At 37.3% G+C, this 18358-nt stretch overlaps 1 protein-coding gene and 1 pseudogene across 3 annotated transcripts in view; both read left to right on the forward strand.

The window, feature by feature from the left end:
- Window positions 1-18358, forward strand: part of LOC149549386 (LRR/ubiquitin-like domain protein) — a 170057-nt gene that overhangs the window by 32553 nt on the left and 119146 nt on the right. The gene's annotated exons all lie outside the window — the stretch shown is intronic.
- LOC149549387 (GTP-binding nuclear protein Ran1B pseudogene) lies at window positions 17338-17841 on the forward strand (annotated as a pseudogene).

The following is an 18358-nucleotide window of genomic DNA, read 5'->3' on the forward strand; positions in this document are numbered from 1 at the left end:
CAAGAATTCAGTTGGAAAAGAAGCATGTTGGAAAAATTTAAGAATAGCTCTCACTCATTGCTACTTGCACTCGATTTGATGACAAAAATGAAAACTAGACTCCAAGAGCTTTCCAACGATATGTAATAGTGCTATATTTGCTTCTAGATCATGCCCAGTGGTGCCTAGTTGAAGTTGCAAATTAAAATGAAAAAATATACCCTTCGACGTTGAAAATATTTCATTTTATGACAATTTTTGAACTTTATTAAAAAAAAGTTCTATTTAAAATCTTGGAGACTAGTGCATTCAAATTCCTTTTTAATTTAATAATCTCTCAAATCTGATTGGCCAGGATTTCTTGCATGTGGGCCTCACATCTTTCCACATCTCCTTTGATATTTCTTTTTAATTCTTAAGAGTGCACGCTCAAATTTACTTAATTTTATTTAATACTTCATTGTGAACTATCTAATTTAGCTTTTCCCTCCAAGTTTATGCTCAGTCAAACTTGGTCAATCTCCTTTTCACATGTGGCACCATGTGATTGGCTGGCTCTGTCCCTATCACCGCCAAGTCAACTGCCCCATCAGCATCCACCCAGGCCTTCTGCCAGCTTAGCACCACGTGTCGATCTCTCATTGGTCTCCATTTTGCTATATCACTACTGGCCCTACTGCTATGTGGCGACCTCTGATTGGGTCACTTTGTCACTTTCATTAACTAGTGTGTAGCTTACCTATGCAACTAAGCGACAATCGTTGATTCGTTGCCACGTGTCAAGATTTGGTCATTCCATCTCAAAGCTTTCCCCGTCCGCCACATCATTGCCTCGTTATGTGTTGATCGGTCACATTATTGCGAATGACGTCACCATCTGCCACATCATCAGTGACTATGCGAGATTTTGCCACGTGTCTTCCTGGCTGAGTCATCCACCTTGAAGTGCATGCCACGTGTATGGTTTTCATTTGCAGGTAGGTGGATCCATGTCATCATGAAGTCATTTGTATGGTCACTTAAAATAACTTTCCTTGCATGACACACTCGTTGGGTAGGCCCCATGCGAGAGGGTCACCTTGTGTCCTTAAACCAAATGTTGAAGACATTTGTGTAGTATGCGTTGGCATATTAAACGAAGTGAAAGTTCCTCCACGCAAAGAATGTGGGACAAAAGGAGCGTGAAACATGTTATTTCTCATGGAGCATATCCTCATGTGCGATCAGGCGTAAAACTATAAACTTTGCGCAAAATCAAATGTCCATGCTATTTTCACATTCAATTGGTCTTCATTGGAATCGCCGCTTTTTGGATCAATTCATCTGAATTATCTTTGATCCTGTTGCTCTCGTTGCAAAATGTGCCTTTGTTCCTCATTTCATCTTAAACTCCATGCCATGTACATATATGGGGAAAGAAATAAGCATGGGAGTTTTCAAAGTTTCAATCCTGTGATGCATCTAATCAAATCATTTGCTCCTGACGCCAACCTTGTGCTCACGTAGTAAAATTGAGAAGGATTTTGATTGGAGACTCCCAACGTCTATAATCACCTTGGTAAGATTGATGCATTCCTCATCCACGTATATTTGCAATAGGATCCGATTGTATCCATGTTTGATGATGTCTCTATACTTGCACGCATAGTGCTGTGGGCTTAAATTTCTCTTGATTCAATTTGGATTTTGATGCAAAGGGGCGATTCATCAAAACCTAACCATCTCCAAATAGTTGTTTTAGCAGAGGTAATCATGGAAAATCGAGCATTTTGCATTAAAGTGGTTTCAAACTCCTTGCACATCTAAAGAAATAGATTGCTTTGGCTATGTGAAACATGTACTCCGCCCAGCTGTGACCTTTAACTCTTCTTTGGTGCCTAGATTTTATGAGATTTGCTTCCTTCTTGTGCTACAACTACTGATGAACTTGTCTAAATGGTGGGAACTTCTTCATACTATGTTTGATCTGTGTCTTGTCTTCTTCATTCAATTCCAATGGACCCGATTTCATGACAAGGTGCGTGGGTTCCAAGCAAATTTCGATGTGCTCCTTAATCGCGTACTGTTGTTTCTAATCCATCATAGGTCAATAAAAGCTCACACAATGGACTTTTTCACAGAGTTAAGATGTTTTTATGACACCGCCTTCATATATCTGTGATCTACACTTTTCCACATTTGACCAAATAAACAACCCCTTTCATTTGTTTGACAACTCATCCATGCTCATTTTTGAAAAGTATTACCACCGTATTTCAATACCTCTTGGCGATTGACCGTGGATTAATAAATCTCAAACTCTATATTGGAAAGTGAACTTAGAATTGGAGGCTCCTTTTGGAACACAACCATCTCCCACATTGAGCACATTAGAGCTTGCAAAACATTAGGCAAAAAATAATTTGAAAATTTTCATCTTCCTTCATGATGCGTGAGTAGATTAGGGGAACAATTCTTAAAATGCCATTGCATCAGAAACACTTTTAGGCAACAATTGGTATGAGGAACCCCTTATAAAGAAAATATTTGCACTTGATTCTCATTGCTTATTACACCGATGGATTAATATTTGTATTTGGATGCACACAATGCATTGACCATTTCAAATTTATTCATCCATTGAGAAATCTCCTTCAAGCTCATCCACTATGTCCCCAACCCATACCAACTACATATATCCACTCGCTCACAACGCAACTTTGCATGAACTTCTATTCAACATCAAGTGTCAAAATTGAAACTTCCATACCTCCAACACATGGGGAGAAAATACCTCTTCATTTGTAATCCCCAATAATTACCATTATTATTTGAAACAAAGTAATTCAAATATTATGTTACTATTTGCCATGAAAGAGCAACAATTCTGTTGTGGCAAGTCGGGTCATATAGTGGCCTGATTTTTTTTTTCAAACTCAAAAAACTGATTTGTCAAATTAATGTTCTGACTGATCTACTGAGTTTGTCATATTGACTGTATTCAAAATCAATCACTGCCTGATCATTTTAAAATTCATTTTCATTCTTTTGCAAACCTGGTACTTTGATGTCAGGAGGCCTCTAAGCTGGCTTAAAAAAATGACAAAATCATACAACCGGGATCTGACACCTGACACATTTGTTCTTTGGTCCACATACTCTTACCCTATCAGATTTCATCTCATGATGATGTCTGAGTCAAAATATATTGACCCACGAAGTTGCTCTTTCAAAGCTGACCCTGCAAGCAATATGTCAAAAACATAAAAAACACATTTGGTTTTGGCTCTGAAAATAGGTCAAATGAACGCTTGGGGAGACGAAGTCTAGAGTATTGGCAAATTTCATATGGAGAATATGGACGTGCAATTTGGGCTGATGACAGTAATCTGGGTGCAATTGGAAAGCATGCAAAGTAGACCTTTGGGAATTACAGAATTGGGCAACCCTATGAAACAAATTTTTTTGCATATGGGATGGACCTGGGAAAGTGCGCAGATAGATTCATGAAAACTTGCAAACTGGCACGCTTGAAGTATTTTCAGTGTGGAACATGGTGGTGCAATCCATTTAGGCTCATCTATCAAGGGTTCAAAATTACGACATCCTAAACAAGCCTCTTGATTAATCTGTAAACCTGGTTACCAGTAAAACTTTAGATATTGCACTTGGAATCGCATTTGAAAACTAGTCAAACGAATTCATCATAAGCTCAAATCTGCAACTTATCAAGTCTCTGACCCCTAGAATGCAACGGTGAAGGAATTTTCACATTTCGGTCAACTGGGTCAAAGTTGTAGTTGGTCAAATAGGGCTTTCCGGAATTTCTGAAACAATGTGCATCAGCATGGCAACAATAAACAACCAACTTTGGAGAATTCAAAACCTTATCAAAGCACATCGAAACGACTTAAAATCTGGAACATAGGTTCTCTGATGTGCATACTAAGCATTCCCAAGGTGGCGTGTCATGACATTTTACCGGGTGCAAGGCATTCAAATGCAAACTAGGCTTCCCATCGCTTTTTGACACTAGAGCAAATTTGCAGATTATGACAAGTGCTCAAAATGACACTTCACGAAATGACTTGGAATTGTGACTTATCATCATGAAATGCATGCACATACTAAATGAAAGGTGATAGCACTTGGAACACATCACATGACTCAAAATGATATCCGGGTACATATGCATGGAAAACACTTAGAGGGGCTCATTTTAGCAAAGTCTTCAAATTGGTGCTCAAAATCCACTTGAAATTTTGATTCCCAACAGTGGCTCTGTCCGGGGATGCATGTCCCTTGCAGGCATGGCAAGGATTCTGATCTTTGGAGGAAGTAGACCACTCCAACAAACTTCTCTTGAAAAACTAACTCTAATGGTCCCAGGCCACCAAAACTTCAATGAAACCTGTTACCTCTGTTAGACTTGATTTTCATATACATCTTCCCAAGGTAAGCTGAATATATCATTCTTATGAGTTTCACCCATCATATCCACACTTTCAATCAGCTCATTAGGCAAAACAAAATCAGTCTGTTCACTTTCATAGTGCATGTACAAACTGGAAACAACTTCAACATCATGCTCACTATGAAAGGACGGATCAACATGCTCATAAAAATCAGAACTAGACTGCAAATCCTCTTTATTACAAAGCCCATGCATGTTATCAAGTTGAAATATAAAAGACTCATACTCAACTTCGCCAAGAGAATCATACATACCATGAGCTCACATTTCCTCTTGTATAACCATCTGACATTCAACTGAGCAATCAGACTTGTATTTACAAATGTCATCAGCATCAAGATCTGAAACTAATCCAAGGGTCTCCAATGTGTCTTCACAGTCAAACAATGGATTAGCAATCACATGAGAGAAATCACCATTAAACTTATTGCGAAGTGCTGGCTGATCTCAACAATTGCGTCATCAAATATTTCATCATCAAGCTCACATAATGTAACATCCTTATCACAATCACTGTCACCTCTAGAAGAAAAACAGTCTGATTTTCTACAGCTGTATGATAATGTATCATCATTGAAATTAGGACCAACCGAATCTGAAAATTCAATGTGCTCTTCAAAGAGTGGGTTAATAACTTTATGTAACGCTCCTTTATACACATCAGGGCAAAGGATGGGCTGATCAACATCAAAATCTTCATCATACAAACTGTTATTAAACATTTTAAACTCACTACTCATCCCACTATCATGCAAACTTTCAGCATATGAAGAAAGATCAGAATTGCATGGAGATTCATTGTCTATTTTACCTATCAAGCATATAGCATTTATATCAACATCCTTTTCATTCTCTTGTTTGAGATGACAGGTTAACAAAGATCATGAATCATTTTTAAACTCATCACTATATGCTGCAACCTCACCATTCAATGCAAAGTCACTGACCAATTCCTCATTTTGATCTTCACGTTCAACTTCATAAGTAACACATTGACTTATCATTTCCTTATCTTCATACTTCGGAGACAAATCATTCTCAAGATCTCCACCATCAAACTGGTTTGTATAATGTGAAAATTGAAATGCATTTCCAGACTCGGGAGAACAATCCATATCTTTGCTTAGAGAGGAACATTCACTCTCATCATTGCTCTCTTCTTCCCATGTTGCTTCCAACTCATATGAAGACACATCAGCACCATATTTTTCATCTTTCTCACTTGCATAACAAGTATCAACACTCTCTTTATTACGAGACTGTGGTATGTATGCTGCAAGTTCTTGATGAGCACTATTGTCAATATCATAACCGGCATAAACATCATGAGTAAAACTTCTTGCAGCAACTATTTCATGAACTGGTATCTCATTTTGTAGGTCATCGTTAGCACAATCTGAAATATAATGTACTGCTGTAGTGTCATGAACATATGTATCTTCATCAACATTTGCAACAACATTATCATGCGATAATGAAAACTCATCCAGACATACATTCTGATCCGACTTTTCAACACAATTAGAAACCACAGAAGAGGTACTGATACATTGATTTGAAGCGGAGGTATCAAAATGAGATTCATTCTTACTCTCAAATGCATTATACTGGCATACATTCCTAGCAAAATGACTTCTAGTCAATCCGTATTTCATGTTATTTTCAATATCCATTGCAGTCATAAATGCTTGATATAATGTTCTAGGTTCTTTATCCCTCAATAGGTAGCTCATTTGACCATCAAATGCGTCAAAGTAAACAACCAAACATACTTGATCATTGGGTGAAAATTATTAGGGATCTCATTTAAAACTCTGATAAATTTGATATTAAATTCAAGAACAAGTTTATCATTCGTAATTCGAATCTTCAAAAACTTACCAAAAGAATCAGATATGTTTACTCTTTCTTAAAATTGCTCCATGAAGGTTGTATGCAACTCACCCCAAGATGAAATAGAGCATGCTGGTAAAAAAGAAAACTAGTCTCTAGCATCACCTTCCAAAGATTGAACAAACAATTTCATGTGCACATTGTCATGAGCAATTTCAAAGTCACCCACCAAATCACTAAATAGCTGAATATGATGACTGGTTGAATCAAAATGGTTCCTGCTAAACTTTGGCAAATGCTTTCTAATATCATATGGAATGACTTTTGGGAAACCATGAATGCCATCTAAACACAATGGCAAATATCTCTTGGTAGAAATAGATCTACAAACTCCATTAATGGGCTGCATACCAGGTGACATGAAACTTGCCATACTTCACAATTTACAACTCATTAATTAAAAATTACTTTCAGATTTGTAACTTGTAGCAGATCTATATAAATCTCTACCAATCCACTCTTCAAACATACTTAAAAACTTCACTTAATCTTGTTGAAACTTATTCCACTAAAGTATGTGAAAACATATCCAATTATTCTCCTACTTAGTTCTAGAAATCACTTGATGGAGAATATATGTTTGTGTAACTTACTTTCATGGAAGGAATACTCATGAAAGTGAACGTGCTTCAATGTGTGATGGCTGCAACTATTTCAAGGGCGAAAACAAGAACAGATTTAGATTTCTTCAAAATTTAGAAACTCTTGCATAACACACCACATAGTTTCCTCAACCGTTGCCAAGAACCATAAATCAACTCTTCAAATTTTCTCTCCAACTACTGTGATTATTCGATGTCATGATAGCTTATAGTCGGATGGATGGGTTGATGGAAGGATTCCACAGTCTAGCCGACTGTATAGTCGACACCAGTGTACCCTGGGGACGCGTCCCAACCCGAAAAGCCAAGATTTTTGAGAGGGGGGACGAGTATGGGACGTCCCCTCGCCATCCCCAATTAGGCAAAAAATGAAGGGGACATCCTTGGTACTTGGGGACTTCTGGGAGGAAAAAGGGGTACGACTCGCTGTCCTCGATATAGAAAGGCGACGTCCATAAGTCCCCTAATTGTACTGGGGAGGATTGGCCGTCCCTATTTTTTGTGAAACTTAAAAAATATTTTTTAAACAAAAAACTTTTTGTTTGTCCCTACTTGGTCGTCTAGTGGCGTCTGCCCCTCTAAATGCCCTAAAAGGTCAAAAAAGACCACATTGTAGTTGTTTTGTCATTTGTTTGGTTTTGCCTGTGAAGTTGGAGTGTGTTGCAGCTGGTTGGGGTTTTTATTGCAAGAAGAGGAGGTGATTTTTTTGCTTCCAAGAGCTTGAGTAACAGTTTGGTTCATTTTTCTATATTTTGTTTTCTATGTTGAACTTGAACATGATGATGAAACTTTAATGACAACCCTCTAGCCTTTGGGTATATTTATATTTCCAAATTTTTTATGGTATTGTTCATTGCTAAATTTATATTTAAATATTTTTGTTCACATATTGATATGCATATTGACAATTAAGTAGTGAAATTAGTTGTTATTTCTTAGATGGCATTCAAATGGTGTATGTTAAGGTTCTGTAATGTTTAAATGACATGCTTTGTGCTTAGTTTCATATAAATGACATGTATATTTGCAAATTTCAGTGTATATTATAAAATTTTCCTATGTATATATAGCCGTCTTCATTTGCTGTCCCCTCCCCCCGTCCCCAAAATTGCCAAAAAAATTTGCAGTCCTAAAAACTCGTCCCGTCGTCCCCGTCCCGGAAACTCAAGGGAACATAGGTTGACACTCTAATGGTAGGGCAGCTCGTTTAGATGCAAGAGGTTGAGCTAGCTCTGTTGGGTTTGCCACCCAAATGGGCAATTAGACTTCTTTCAGAGTATTCATTGTTAAGGTTGTAGCTTTTGTCGGATTGATTTTAACATGAGATACCTTGTTGATGGTAAATCATCTTTAAGATAAATATCTTATATATATAATATATATTATATATGTAATATAATATATATAATATATATTATACATTATGTATAATAATATAATAATATATATTATATATTATATATTATTATATAATAATATAATAATATATTACATATATGGTTAACATATTGATATTACATATATGCTTAAGATTAGTTACATATATGGTTATTTACATTACTATTATACTAATTTGTTAACTAATGATGTTTAACCGTAGAGACATGTCTCCTCTTCTCTTATTTATAAGCCTTAATTTGCATTTGGAACACAATCAATACAATGACAATTGTTAGTACATTTGCAATGATCCTATTAATTTACATGGTATCAGAGCAGTGTTGCTTTCCTAGGGCTCGTGAGATTTGGAAACATTGAAAATAATGCATTGACATAAGAATTCATATTGAGTATATGAAATATTGAATATGAGAGAAACCATGTTGTATAAAGAATATATTTAGTACACGTAATAGTCTGTCGACTATACTAATTCTGAAACACTTGATCATTGATTTGCAGGGAACTTAGTCACTAGAACTTCTTTATGGAAGCGATTTATATTAGCTAATATCACTAATATTTGTATTCAAGACAATCTCGAAGAATCATCAAGCCTCTGTGCTGGATGGGAAATATCAGGAGATTATTACTGACTTTAATTGGTGGGCCCAATCCATCGATTAACTTCTTCAGAATATACCATAGTAACACTGAGACGTGTCCCCCCCCTCTTTTGCCCCACATCCTAGAGAATTGGACGCATCGGGAACTTGGGGACTCTGTCTCCTCGTCCCCAGCGGGGCCACTAGATTCTGCCATCTCCACCAAGGGTGGGGGACATCCCAATGTTGACTATTTAATGATTTGACTATTTATGTTCGATGTTCCAATTCCATCCAATGTTCAAGTATTTACTCTTACATTTTTGTATCTTATATTGCAATACATCTTTTCATAACTAGCATTTAAAGTACCATATGTATACATACACACACCCCTCCTATCCCCTGCCACCATCCCCTCATTGTCTCCCCTGATGGAGCCATATTTTTTTTGGAAAAACTCGCCAAGCCCCCCAAAAATTTAATCGAGAAAAACTCGGGAAAACTCAAGAACCTAAAAAAACTACTGAAATTTAATTAAAAATACATTTATTTTGCAAAATTTAATGAGAAGATACATCTAATAAGTTAATTAAAGAGAATACAAAAGAAACAAGCAGAGTTTAGATATATATAAATGCATAGTGCATACAAAATTGCATTCTCATGCGGAATGCTCATGGTAGGAAGCAAAATAGTAAATAGTTTCAATTTGTCAAACTAGAAGTAAATACTAAAAGTCTAAATACATCAATACAATCACATCTTCCTCTTTCTAGTTGCACTAGCAAGAAAGCGAGGGGGTCTAGTCCTTGAAGAAGTGCCCTGCACTAGGATAGGCGTGAGCTGCATGACTATGAACTCTGTGGTTGTGCCTCCTCGATCGACATCCCTACTGACTGGCTCAGCATCTTGGAAGAGGATGTATCTCCTCCTATATGTGGCACTAGTAATGCCTCATCCTCTGAGTGTGAATCATCATCGTCCTCGTCCTCGTCCTCAATGCCATCCATTGTGAAATGAAAATCAGTTCCAACATCCCCCTCCATGGCCTGCCTCTCCAAATCAGCGATCTCATCTGGTGTAAACAATGGACCTGGCTCTTGTGCTGTCCAATCAGAATAAAGACCTATCTCATCTAGATCAAGTGAACCAGGTAGTGCTGAACTTTGTGCCTTTTTTATGTGCAACTTAAGATTATAGTGCACATAAACAAGGTCATTAAGCCGTTTTTGAGTCATTCTGTTTCTTTTCTTTGTGTGGATGGACTCAAATAAGCTCCAATTGTGCTCACAATGGGATGAGCTACAAGGTTGGCATAGGACTCTGAGAGCAAAATTCTTTAAATTGGGGGTATTGCCACTCCAACTTGCCCACCAAGAATCTGCAAAACAAAATATAAATAGTTATAAAGCAATGAAAAAAGATAATCAGAAACACAACTTATCAATTTGCAAAAGTTTTAAAGTTTGACGCTTTACCCGGTGCTTGAGTAGATCTTGCTCTCTTTGCTAGCATAGAAGAGAACAAATTACACCTCGATTCCACATAGACTTGTTGTCCGGTCACAATAAGGTCTCTCTCCGCTTCATTGGATATCATTCTCTCAATGCATTTAGAGAGACTTTCCATGACCTCTCCATTAGGATCTTAGTAGGAATCATCAGCCCTAAAACAAATAGAAAATGATATCAAGTCTCACTACACAACCTTAAAAAGTAAAATAAAATAAAGTCTTAGTAAAATCTCAACTTCAAGGACAATTATAGTACCTGAATATGGGGTTGAGGAAGTAGCCTACTGCATGAATGGGTTGGTGGAGCATACTGTTCCACCTCCTATCAATTATTTCCCAAATGGGGTCAAATCTGAGTCTGTCCCCATGATAGTAACTTCTAACAGCCTCTTTGGCCCTATCCATGGCCTCATAAAGACCTCCCATTGGGGATTGCTGCCCATCACATATGCACAAGACTCTAACCAGGGGCATAGACATCTACATTTGAAATTTAAAAAATACAAATTAGTTAATAACATAGTAAGTTATGAATTAATAATGAAACTTGAATCAATTAAAAATATAATGTTTTAATTCTTGAAGTTACTTCCACAATCTCCTTAGCCTTTGCAAAAAAACTATCATAAAAAACTATCTGTGCCACAGCCTCTCCTTCGGGCTTTTTTGAGTAAGATGAAGCAACCCAGTCAGCACACACAAACATTTGTTTCAGAGCCAATATGTGGTTGAGAATACTTTGCAACGTCAAGAACACCGTTGCAAACCTTGTCATAGCAGGTCTCACCAAATCTTTGCCTTTAGTGGTCTTTCTCATCAAACTGAGAATCAATGGGTGATTATAGATATATTTGATGACTTGCCTAGCATCTTCCACAACTGGACACACCCAATCAAGTTTTCCTATGTCCTCCAAAAGAAGGTCAAGGACATGTGCTGCACAAGGTGACCAAAAAAGTGTGGGATGCTTCTCTTGGAGGATTCTACCTAAAAGATTAGTAAAAGATCAATAATTAGTTACAAACTTTCCATATTTAGTATCACTATTTACATCAAATATAAATTGAATAATACCATAGCATTACATTCATGATTCATATTGAACATAAAAAATTAAATTTACCTGCTGCCACATATGCTGCTGCATTATCTATGATTATTTGCACCACATTCTCTACTCCCACCTTTATGACAACATTCTCCAACATTAAAGCCAATGTGTGTGCATTTTTAACTTTGTTAGAGGCGTCAACAGATTTTCAAAACAACACATCATCTTTGCAAGCAATCAAGAAATTAATAATAGTTCTACTTCTTCCATCTGTCCACCCATCAGATAAAATGGTGCAGCCATACTTCTTCCACTCTTTCTATTAGTCTTCTATCAATATTGTCAAGCAACCTACAAAATTTATGTGTAATAAAGTGTTGGTCAAAAATAGGAAATAACAATTAAAATTTAAAATATAACAATGAACTGAAGTGAATCACAATTATTTACAATTACTAAATAGTAAAATACTAAATACCAACCTTCCACTCATATCCTTGCGATTAGGCGGCTTGTACCCTTTGCCCGATATTGAAATTGCATTCACCATATTGACCCAATCGGGACTATCAGCCGCATTCATTGAGATATTGTTGAAAAATAAAAAATCAGCTGCTGCAATATCAGTTTGCTCATGCACCTCCTTGAACCATCCAATGCCCTCTAATGATGGCTGTGATCCAGCTGTGTTTCTGGGCACAAAATAACTCCCTATCCCTGATGCGGATGGTGATGAAGAACTAGGACCTGTAGAAGAACTGAAATTGGCAAAAAAGACATTTTGTTTGTGGATCCGTGGTCCACAAAGAGATCCTGGTATGTTCTCAAGTGCTTCTTGTTCTTCTTGCATATCAAACGGAGCTCCTTGAGATTCAGCTATGGCTGCCCTCATGGCTAATTTCGCCCTCTCCCTATTCAATTTTTTCTCTTCAGCAGCTGCAAGTAGGGCATTGATGAATCTTTTTTTTTCTTCACTTACCTTTAGACAAGGATTTGAATCATGTTTCTTTATGCCTGCAAGGTGGTATTTGAAGCGGTGTATGCCTTTAGAAATAAGTCTCTCACATGGAATGCATATCACCTTCCCAACATCATTTGGAGCTTCATAGGCATACCGCCATGCTTTATCTCTTGCATTTTTAGGCCGAGTGCCTATATATCCAGATGGGCATGGTGTTTGTGGCCACTTTTCTTGCGGGTTTGTCATTTTTTTTAATGTTTGACTGCTGCCCTACACATAAATTTATAGATAAATGAATAAACAAAGTTAGAACAACTAGGGTTTGTTTTTAGAAAATCTTACATATTACTCAAAAAAATTTGTGAAACATAGAGCTGAATGGCTTTCAAATGATTCAAACATAGAGATAAAATGCTTTTAAATGATTTGAAATCATTTGCAAAAACAACAAAAACAATAGAACATTTGTTAAAACTATAAAAAGTTTTCAAACTATGATGAAATGAACATACTTGGAAACAAATTTGTCTTGTAAAACTGGTTAGAATCCTCTAAAATCCACTCAAATCTGCCTTGAATCACTTGGAATCAACTAAGAATGCCTCCAAACCTTCTTCTCTCCACACTTCAAGGCTCTAGAGAACACAAATGCAACAAACAATAAGAAAAAAATGAGTTTTTGCCCTTTTAAGCCGTCACAGGCCGCGGGCCAGGCAAATCGTGAGTTTTTTAAAAATACTTGCCGATTACTCGCCGAGTAATTGGCGATTAATCGTTTCCAGCCGAGTTCTTGAACTCGCGAGTTAAGTGGAGAAAAACTCGTCGGGCTGAAAAAATCGGCGATTGTTTGAAACTTGCCAAGTATTCAACGATTTTTCCATCTATGGTAGACCTGTTATCATGGTTCTTTGGCCCGGATTTTACCAGACACCATGATAACCAACTTGTTATGGTTCCTTGGGCCGGATCTTGCTGAACACTATGACATAGTTACTACTATAGACCACACTTAAGGTGGTGTTTTAAAGCTATGGAAATTGCTTCAATTGTGTGTTATGAAAGGTGAGTAATCTAGCCTCATAGTGAATTGAATATCATACTGAGATGATATCTCTTCATATCTTGGGAGCATAATGTGTTCTATAAATCCTCCCTAGCTAAGAGGGACTGTCAAGGTTGTAGCTTCTGTCGGATTGATTTTAACATGAGATACCTTGTTGATGGTAAATCATCTTTAAGATAAATATCTTATATATATAATATATAATATATATGTAATATAATATATATTATATATTATTATATAATAATATAATAATATATTACATATATAGTTAACATATTAATATTACATATATGCCTAAGATGATTTTTGTATATGGTTATTTATATTACTATTATATTAATATGTTAACTAGTGATGTTTAACTGTAGAGGTATGTCTCCTCTCTTATTTATAAGCCGCCTTCATTTGCATTTGAAACACAATCAATACAATGACAATTGTTAGTACATTTGCAGTGATCCTAGAAATTAACATTCATGATGGGCTAGGAGAGGCTAACGCCATGATGCTCAGGTAGCAGAACGAGATGGTGTTCCCGTGCCTTATCCCATGCAGGGTAGGGCCATTCTAGCTGAGAGTGAGAGGGGATCTAGGTCTCTGGTTGGGAGGTGAAGCCTCTATTAATGCTTCTCCTCTCCTCCAAAGCCAAGACTTGCACAAGATAGTTCGGGTTGCATTTTCTTATTCTGATATGGTTGGGACTTAGTGGGTATTTACTTTCTTTTATAGTTAATTTCAAGAACAACTAGATATATGTAAATATAGATATGCGGTTTCATTTACTCCTTCCAGTTATATGGAGTGATAGTTAATGTTTCAGTTAGTTAATAATCTCTCTTTCACACTATTTATTTGTATTTGTAATCAAATAATGTAATCTCCATTTGTTAGTTATGGGATTTCATGAGAATCTGTTAATCTATTATAATTGTTAACCCCATGCATGTGAACATGGTTAGGGAAAAATTAGATGTTACAAGTACTCTTGACGATGCAAAGGGACTAGAGCGGGGCTTGATCCAACCTTTCTCGAGGAGATCCTGGATCATCTTCTTTATCTCATTCTTGAATTTCTTAGGATGGCAGTAGGGCGTGGTGATGATAGGTTTAGCTACTTTCTCCAACTCGATGGTGTGCTCAAAGCCATGATGCATAGGTATGCTAGGTGGGATGTTAGCGAAGACTAGACTATGCTTATCCAACATGGCCTGAAGTTCCTTATCCTCATAGTGAGTTTTTTGTCCATGTATAGGTTCTGTTGATTCCAAGCAATGTGCCACCCATACTACATCATCATGTCTGAAGATTGCTTCTAGGCATTGTGTTGAGATTTCCTTTAGGCCTCCATTCGACATTCCCCTCAACACCACCTTTTTTCCATCCACTTCGAAAGAGAACTCCATCCTCTTGAAACCACATGTGTACTTGTTGAGAGTCTTCATCCATTGGATGCCCAGTATAGCATTTGTGTCATCCACGTCAACCATAAAGAAGTCATTTGTTATTGTGCAGTTCCCCTTGGTGATGCTTAGTTGCGGAACCAAATGAGTACATGACAAGAGATTTCCTCACACCAACTTGACTTCAAATCCTTCATATTCATTTGTGCACAAACCCCTTTAGTTTACGAGTGATGAGTTGATGAAGTTGAGTGTGGCCCCATTGTCAAGCATGACCACAACCCACCGCCCTTGGAGTTTACCCTGTACTTGAAATATGCTGCACCTTAGAGTACTGACAAGTGCCGTGATGACGCCTCCTCATTGTACCAGTGTGGCGCAATCCTCTCTGAATAGTTTCTGTTAGCCCTTTTGAGCCTTGCTGACCATCTCCTTCATTCCCCCCTTTGGGTGGCTTAGTTTCTGTAATGTCCCTTTTTTCTGGAACATTATAATTCTGTGTGGCCAGCTCACATCATCCAGGTTTCGGGGCCGAAAAGGTTTTTTTATGGGGTTTAGTTCGAGATTTGGCCTAGAGATTTCCAGTTCTAGACCCGTCAGAGCAATTTTGGTAGGTTGTCCAGATGTTTACTATTTTTAGTAAGTAATCAGAGCTCAGTATTTTCGGTATCTCAGTGCTGGGTTGGAAGCGCCTTGCCGAGAGCTTTTCAACGTGCTATTGCACATGCTTATCAGAATTCATTTGGTCAATTATTTTAATGCCTGATGACTATATGGTTTACTGACTAAGTGACTATTAAAGTCCATTTAACTTGTCACTTTATTTAAAAAGGTTCTATGTTCACTTAAGTGACTAAAGGACAAAAATGTGCTTTATCCCACATTGCTTGAATAAGCGTGCATCACATTGGGAAAGTAATAAAGGTACAACAAGCTCCACATGTGAGGATGTATGAAGATTATAATATTGAAGACAAATATTAATCTGGGAGCTGGAAACAGTTGCTGGTTATTTCTTCTAGGATGCATACCCTTGAAGAAGCATTTGAAGGTTGGACACAAACCTAGCCTTCTTACAGGTTTAATAGACATTGCCAATCTGACTGTCATTTCTATCTATAAGATTGGATTGTTGGGATTGTTGCATGTTATTGTATTGCTGTTGTATAATACAGTAACGTTATTGGACAGTTATTTGTATTAATCTACTGGTTTATGTATAAGTTTTTGAATATTGGAGGAGATAAACATATTTTTCTAGATTTTCTCGTATGTATATCGGCTGGTTATATATGTGTTAAAGTTCTGAAATTTTTATCACATACTGGATTACTATTCGGATTTAAAATTTGTAAGTTTTTATCGAGGGTTTTAGTAAATATCCGGAAAGGGATATTACAAAGGTATCAGAGCCAAGAATCCTGCCATCTTGTGGAATCACGCAACATACAAGAAATCTATGAAATCAATTATAAGTTCTGGTTGCTTTGATGTGACTGGTTGAAACTGGAGGACGAAAACCCTAAAGTTTCTGAGTTTCAAAGGAAGTTGGATGTCACCCCAACCTTCCTACATTCAGTGCAAACAATTTGGGCAGAGAATCAACAAACTAGAGATTTAGGAAAAATTAAAGATGACGAAAGTATGAGTTTTTTTTATATAATTGGCAAATTCAGAATATGCAGATTGTGAAACTACAGACTGGAGAGTGGTTTGCTTTCTTTTAGTTCAAGTTAAAACATTAGTGCAGATGGTTATGTGACAAGCAACAAGTGTTGAAACCGTGCATTATAAACACCCTAGAAATACTCCTCACGGGTCGAGCTACAATTGCCATCTCTAGGTTCGAGCAGAAGATTCATTGCCAAGGGCATTAGAGTGTTCGCCGCACCAGTTCGGATGGCTGTGTGACCACGTCCAAGCTAATACAGGCTGCTACGAATAGAAAGTTAGAGACTTGGAGTCGCCGACAACAAATTACCACGTTGGACGACCTTTAGAATATGGGTCGGGTGCAATGATGAAGCCTGGAAAGCCATTCGAATGAAGGCATTTGACCTAACGTGAGTTACAGGGACATTTAGCTCATGCGAATGTGTGAATATCAGTGATTTATCCCTGCGAGTACCAATCATTTAATAAAGATTTGAACTCCAGCATCCATTAGTGTTTGAAGAAACTTGGAGGTCTGGGCAAGAAAGAAGTCGGCAAAGAAGGCTTACCTAGTGATAGCACGATGACTACATTCGAGAGGAGGAATTCGGAGTTTCTTTTTCAGCGTAGGAAATATATTTGGAAGGGAATCCTGCGTGTGCAAATCACAGTTACTGGTTAAGCTGTGGGCAGTCGGCGTGTGTGTAGCAGTTGGGTGCCACGACTAAGCATTGTAAGAAACTATTGCATATAACATTAGTCTCCTATCTGCAGCTGTATGGGAAAGACAACTTTTGTGAAACGACATCTTACTAGAGAGTTTGAGAAAAAAATACGAGCCAACGATTGGTGTTGAAGTTCATCCCCTTGATTTCTTTACCAATTGTGGGAAGATAAGGTTTTATTGCTGGGACACTGCAGGACAAGAGAAATTTGGCGGCCTCAGAGATGGCTATTACATTCATGGCTTGTGTGCTATTATTATGTTTGATGTCACTACAAGGTTGACGTACAAGAATGTTCCAACATGGCATAGAGATCTCTGTCGGGTCTGTGAAAATATCCCAATTGTCCGTTGTGGTAACAAGGTTGATGTAAAGAACTGTCAAGTGGAAGCCAAACAAGTTACTTTTCATAGAAAGAAAAATCTTCAGTACTATGAAATATCTGCTAAAAGTAACTACAATTTTGATTGGCCACACAACACCAGTATGAACAAGAGTTGGCTCAAGCTGCAGCATAGCCTCCTCCTGATGATGATGATGATGCCTTTGAAGGCTAGATGATCTTCTGTCACACGTTGTAAAAAATCACGTCTTAGAATATTATAGGGATACACTTATCAAATGACAAATAATACACGCTGCATGGAATTTCAAGATCACGTATCTCCTCAGCAGTTTTGCTCTTGGTTGGGCAACATCAAATGGAGTATTATCTAAATATTAATGCAATTTGAGCAGGTCCACTATAGGCAAGAACAAAAGATACGACACAATATTGAAAAAGGGAAACTAGGATCAGTTGGTTGTCTTCCTCTTACAGTCCAAATTTTACTTGGTCAATAAATTCTGGATGAGTCTATTCAGCAGTGTTATAATTTAAAATCTGGGTCTATGTCAACTGTTTGACGGAATAGTTCGAGTGGGCATTCACTTAAATTTTGGTACTCTTAAGTTCAGACTAGTTCAATAGGGCTAGAACGTCTTTAGATTGCTTGAAGTACTGTTGATAAAATTTCTCCTTAGCCTCACATTCAACACTTCGTCTAAATTTAAGTCCTAGGTTATTACTATGGT

This window comes from Cupressus sempervirens, chromosome 7 (assembly GCF_028749045.1).
Source record: "Cupressus sempervirens isolate cs-2001-9-10 chromosome 7, ASM2874904v1, whole genome shotgun sequence".
NCBI lineage: Eukaryota > Viridiplantae > Streptophyta > Pinopsida > Cupressales > Cupressaceae > Cupressus > Cupressus sempervirens.